The 7075-nt window shown below is 30.3% G+C and overlaps 1 protein-coding gene across 1 annotated transcript in view; it reads right to left on the bottom strand.

The window, feature by feature from the left end:
* LOC132939344 (carbonic anhydrase 2-like) overlaps positions 1-7075 on the bottom strand; it is a 35781-nt gene that overhangs the window by 28215 nt on the left and 491 nt on the right. The window lies entirely within an intron of this gene.

Genomic DNA, 7075 nt, shown 5'->3' with positions numbered 1-7075 from the left:
ATTATGAAAAATTAAAAATATGGTCCTTATAAGTATAGGTAGGTACTTAAGAATTTCAAGTTAGAATTTCAATTAATTTATTATCAAATTAAAAATTGTGGGTGGGTACGTATGCTTGCTGAATCACTCAACATATTTTACGAGAATATATTTTGAAGAAAATATAATATAACCTTATATTATATTATTATGCTGAAGATTTATCAAATATGTAATATGTAATAAAAACTAAAAAGTAGTGTAAATCAAACTTTGGCCGAACTAAATTCATCAGTTACAAAATATCACCAAAAACAACACGTAAATGCAATTAATTAGCATAAAAAAGTCCTGGTCATTAAAAATATTTATATTTAATTTAAGAAGGCAGGCGCAAAGTATAGGCAATATGAATACACGTCAGGTGTCGATAAAGACGTAAGTGTTTTTATACGACACACAAATAAATAATTTATTATAAGGGATACATATATAGTATAGGTATTAGGTACACTTCTTAAATTTAGTGGGGTCGAATAAAAAAAAACAATACGTGAACGTTATTTAAGGCGCTGTTGTGTTATATTTTTTTAGAGTAAGTATAAAAAGCCTAAAACATTGGCAACATTCAATGGAAACTTGCCATTCAGCAGAACGTAAGGACCAAGTAAAGAGAAATGTAAGCGACACGTTATAGCATTCAGTATTAACACATCCAACTTATTTTTTCTCGTTATTTAAGACGAGCATTCATTTTATACAAGTAAAATAATAAATATACGATTGTCGTTTAAATTGTATTTAAATAATAAAAAAACTTTCGATCATTGAAATTATAGTTAAATATTATTGTTTTTTTGTATACTCTTAATACATCTATAACGTCATGTTGCGAAATGGAACGATAGTAAAATAAATTTAAAAAAGATTCAATTTTCTAACTATATAGGCTTAAGTATTATTAAATAATATTGAATAATCAAATAATATACGAAGATATATACCATTCATCTTGACAATTAATTTACCCAGTCACTCAGGTATGATTTAAACTCATTGATTATTTAGACATAATTAAAATACAATTATAAGTAGATAAATTATATATATTATTATATCAGACGTTAGTACTTAGTATGGTACATATTATTATTATAGACACCTATACAACCATATAAGTAATAACAACGTTTTATAAGTAAAATATAAGTAAGTACATAACATTACTGTTGTTTTATTGTGATTTCATTTAAATTAGTAATAATAAAATTAATACACATGCACTTATACCAAACACCAGAAACACGAAATAATAGTATTTATAATCAATGATGTTACTTACATATAATATACTACACATCATTCATGAGTTTACTCTTTGGACATCGATTAAGGTAATAATTACCAACGATAGGTATGTTGACAATAATGACATTTTTTACGTCTTTACATTTTTACAGCTGAACTTTGTATTGATCGTGGGCCGTGGACAGTGCGATGGTTGTTTTAAGTAAGAAAAAAAATTGTTCCATAAAAAGTAAATGTATATTGGTTAGAGTTAAATTAATTTTGAGGGACAGTCTCTTGCGTGAAGAGTATTCCCCCTTGGTTTTACGCGCTATCAATACTATAATTTTTTTAAACCATCGATTTACGTTTATAAACTGCGAGATTTTGGTGATCGACTTAAATCAATGAGTTATTTATAGGTTTTAGTATTTAGATTTAGATACAATTCGAATCAATGACTGGCTGCAAATGCATTTATGTGTAACACGTGAGATGTATTATTAAACAGTCGCTGTTAAATGTTAATATATTATATTATTATTGTTTCCGCAGCCATTAAAATGAAAAATGGGAATTGATTATATTGCATAAATTATATTAATATACCAGCTAATAGTGTGAAGGATAAAAAACACGTTTAGTTCTTTCACAAGTCAACATTTTTGAAAACAGTACATGGTAGTTTGGAATCAAGCGGAAGAAATTAAGAAAAAAACGTAATAGTACACTAGTTAACCTCAACACTTTAACACGCGTCAGAGACAGCTCCGGCGTTTGCCATATTTCGCATACCTTATTTTAGTTTACCATAAATATTTAATAGGTATATAATATACATATCACAACAATATACATCCCAATAATAATGTAAATGGCGTCTACACGGACCATAGTATAACCACACGCTATAATATACCTATATAGTATATATATATACTAATATCTGATGTGTTAAAACAAGCGCTTAATAAAATCTCGACATTATATTTATGTATTGTATTAATTTCTTGCGTTACGATTGTAAAACAATAATAATTATAAATACGATAGATTAATATAACATTTTAACCACCTGCCGGAAACGATCCAACAACCGGTCGCCGCAGTCCGCGACGGCGCCTAATAATGCATAGGTAATAATATTTTATAGCTGCTGGTAATAATACGCCCAGACGATAATGTCCGCAAAGTCTCTTTTATCCCATTACAACCATTAATTACTATTATTGATATTATTAAAATATATTTTGAGATACACAACATAATAATAATAATTATTATCTGTCGCGGGTATTCCGAGCGAATTGGCGCGCTTTGCAACGACTATACCGGCGCGGCGCTTACATCGTTTATAATTTGGCGCGTGCGGTACGAGCACAATATATGTATAATATTGTGTTGTCCTCGTGCCAATATAATATATAATATAATATGTACGCAAACACAATTATTATTATTATTATTATTATTATTACATATCGTAACGTCACGGACCGTTTGTATAATGTGCACCGCCGCCGTCTGTTTAGTTGCATAGGTCGTCTGCAGTACATAGGTACCTACCTATATATTATATACTTATCTATGCCTACACGATATAATAATATGTACACCACACGGTACTACGTATACCTATGGTAATATAAAAATATTGTGTAGAAGGTAGTGTGCAATTGCAGGTGGTACACGGCCGCCCGGGCGAGTGAAAGATCTCGGGGAAATTGAGCAAATTTCGTATTCGCTCGGACCGGGGCCGCGCGGCGAAAGAAACGCGGCGCACGCCAAGACGTATAAAACGTGTTTTGTTATTAGACCTTTTCTCTCCGATTGCGTTTAAAATTATACAATAATAATAATAATAATATTATTATTACGAGCTATACACGCTATGCCGACCTATAGTGTATAATATTATACCGACACAGAATACGCGTTGCGAAACACATCCGCCGCCACAGTGGCGCAGTGCACGATATATTATAATATTATATTATAACTTGCACGGCGCGCAGATATTATTTAGTAATAATAGGTGGGAATAAATGGAATAATAATAATGATATGAATCCGTTTTGTTGTGTTTTGTCCGTGCACTTTTTTTTCGACATGCTAAACGAAATTAATGAACGACGGCTCAATACAGACGAGCACAATGCTGCGCGGCGGAAAACAACAGAATTTCTGAATTTGTAAAACCGATTTTTTTCTACCTGCAGCTGGTAACCGGATTCGCACGATTTTGGTTTCCTGATTACGAATATTTTAGTTTTTAATTTATTGAAATATTGGCAAAAACAAAACAGTAGATAGGTAGGTATGATTCGCAAATATTACGCCGTTGCACGAACATTCGTTTTATAGATTTGCTTTCCAATTTACCGCTGTAATTTTTCAGTAAACATAATTTGAGAATTTAATGAGTAGTAACGATGCGTTTGCCGTTACTAGGTTAAGGTTTTAACGCCAATTTATTTAAATTAAATTTTTTATGTAAATACACATATTTTATATGTATATAGAGATATTATTATAACGATTGAGCTATTTACAAAAGATTCTACTACGACACCATAATATTAAAGAACCGTATGATGTGTGCATCGCCGGGTGGTCTGAATAACGATTTTGTACCTACCTTGTATTTAATAATAGATTTCATCGTCTTTATATTTTATACTTATTGTTTTTTTCATTGATGGAAATTTGGCGGAAAATTAAATATTTAGATTTTATCGGTGTTTTTAGTAAAAAATATAAAAATAAAACACATATTAGTTACCTATATATGTATAGGTATATAGGTGGTTACGTAGAAATGATAATATTATTATTAAAATGTATAATTACAACAATTAATTGGACATCTCCGGAAAAAAATAAAAATTATAAAAAATGTAAACGAAAATTGTTGAGGGATTTTTATATGCAATTCAAGTGTATTCGTGAATTAATTTTTAATTTATATTGAAAGTTCGAATTTGATATTGATAGTTCTGATACGATCAAAACTCAAAGGAAGTTATGACTATAACGATTATTTATTTGTTTTGCGAAGAGCAGGGCTTGCAAACGTTATGATTATAAACGTTATATTTGTCAAAAATCTATTGAAATTTGTAAACGTAATTATAACGGAAAGCGATAATCAAAAATAATTAAATACCGAAAAACAAAATATATTATACATCATTAAACAAAACATAACGCAAAACGTAAATGATAGAATGTCATTAAACGAAAAATAGCACAAAACGTAATTTATAGAATTTCATTGGACGCAAAATGAAATAATTTAAAATCCATTTATATAAAAGTTATATTGGTTTGGTAGAAATATTTATTTCATGCGTAGGTACGGACAATTGATTATAATATTATATTCCGTATCCGGGTCATGACCTGTCCGCGTTAGTTATTATTAACACATTTTATAGGTATTAACACTATTCTAAATAATAACGATAGACGCAAAACTTGTACAACGTTTTAATTCTAAATAACGATAAACGCAAAACTTGTGTAACGTTTTAATTCTGAATAACATCATAAAACGGAATTTTTTTTCTATGCCAAGCCCTGGTGAAAAGTAAATTAGTTGTATTAATAAAATTACTGAATAATAGCTTCAGAGAATTCAGAGATCGAATATTTTTTAATACAGTCGTCTGCATAATATGAATAGTTATATATTATATGTTTAGGTATTTGCCGTACCTAATCCTCGGAGTTTTGTTTAAAGCATTGACCTCACATGTGCACTTTAAGTTTTCAAATAGAAAAACGACAACCCTTAAATTTTAATTTTAACATTGAAACTCAGTGTTTGAATTATATGGTTTTCAAGCAATCGAAACGTCATAAAGTATGTTAAATAATGATATATTATACCGACAATGTATAAAATACGCGCGTCCATTGTATATAGGTATAGCTGCACATATTGTGGCCGGTGGCTATAATGAAAAGCCATAGGGCCAAACTTTTAAACAATTAAGACGTGGTATATATATATATATACAGGGTGATTAATTTTCAACCATTATCACCCACATTTTCCCCTTGTTAGTATATTTATTCAAATTCTGATTTTCATAATTATTAACTTTTAAAAGTGTAGGTACCTTATTACCATATTTTCAAATTTCTGATATTTATATAATATAATAATATATTATTGACTATTAGGTGATATATTAATATATTATACCGCGTAATGTGAGCAAAATTGTAGTATTTTTTTAATTTAGTTTTTTTTAATTAATCATTATTACTAATTTCCCAAAATACGAATTCTTCGACTGTCGACACTTTAAGTATGGAGGTATATTAAATATTACTATTATATTATATTCATGACAAAACTTAGTTTACTTAGACTTTAGAGAACGAGATTAATGATGGTTATTTGATGGACAAAAGTGGTTATTTATAATTATTACCAACAACATTGAACCTAACACAGTAACACAATACGATTTGTCTGTAACGTATTTTTTAAATTAAAAAATAATATTATTACTATAGACACCAATATTATTGAAATATAGGATTACAATACCCACAGAATGTGATGTTTAACGTTATAACAAATATAATATATATTTTAGATATTAAGTGACCTTAATTATAGTCATACCGGTACCTATAATACCTATTATTTTCAAAATTCGGTGAAATTATGTTACATAAAAAATAGATTTTCTTTCGAAATATTGTACACCTCAAACTAATGCCTTATAATATACAATTATACACGCGTATAATATAATATTATATACATCGCGACACGGGAACAAAAAATAATTAGAGTAACGTAATTATTTACGACAACCGTCCGTCTGTCGAGTCCGTGACGTGACGATAATATTACAAGTTAAAACGATATTGTCGTGCGTAACATTTCGATACATATGTCCCTAATTTTGGTGTAATACAGCCGTGCAGGCACCCAAGTGTCTATAAAGCGTTATGCTTTTACGAAACGGCCGCGTGCCATTTTAGGTACCCACAAATATCGCAGTTATACAGTGGCACAAGAATACGCGATTCTATTATTATTATATATTTATAATATTGTGTGGGTATATCATTGTAATCAAACGTGACGCAAATTAAAAAATGAAAATTACTGGGGTTATTTTTTCTCAGAATCCGCGAGGACGATATAGGAGATACCCACCACTATAATATTATATTATACGATATTATTTAATAGCTGGTCGACATTGTTATTATTATTATTATTATATATATTTTGCGGTCTGTCATTACTCGCCCATACGAGAATATATAACATATCGGGATTCGTCTGCGGACAAAAAAAACACACACACACCACACATGTCCGCCGCAAACGGAATTCCAGCGAGATCGGGGGGGACTCGCCGCATCTGCCGCCTAGTTGGTGACCCCGCTCATACCTATGTGTACATGGCGTGCAACAAGTATTTTATTATTATTATTATTATTTATTACGTTTATTGTCGTATACGCGCTACATTATATGGTGGCTCGTCGTTTTTACGATAATACAATAATATATTATAATATAGGACACGACGTCAAAGGGTTGAGGCGAATAGGTCGTAGAGAGACGTTCGTATATTTTATTGCTCATTAGTCACTACAACACTCGTTATTATTTTACGCTCTCGCGCCGCTGTAACGAGTAACGACGAACGATGACCAATAATAAATAATAATATTATATCGTTCCTACACCCCACGATTTCAGATGTTTAGGCTAATAATATATACTTTCTCAAATCGCGGTATAGCCCCGCGACCGGCAGATTACCGCAGCGGT

Source organism: Metopolophium dirhodum, chromosome 2 (assembly GCF_019925205.1).
Source record: "Metopolophium dirhodum isolate CAU chromosome 2, ASM1992520v1, whole genome shotgun sequence".
Lineage (NCBI taxonomy): Eukaryota > Metazoa > Arthropoda > Insecta > Hemiptera > Aphididae > Metopolophium > Metopolophium dirhodum.
Note: the sequence above shows the minus strand (reverse complement) of the source record. Positions and strands in the feature narration are given on the sequence as shown.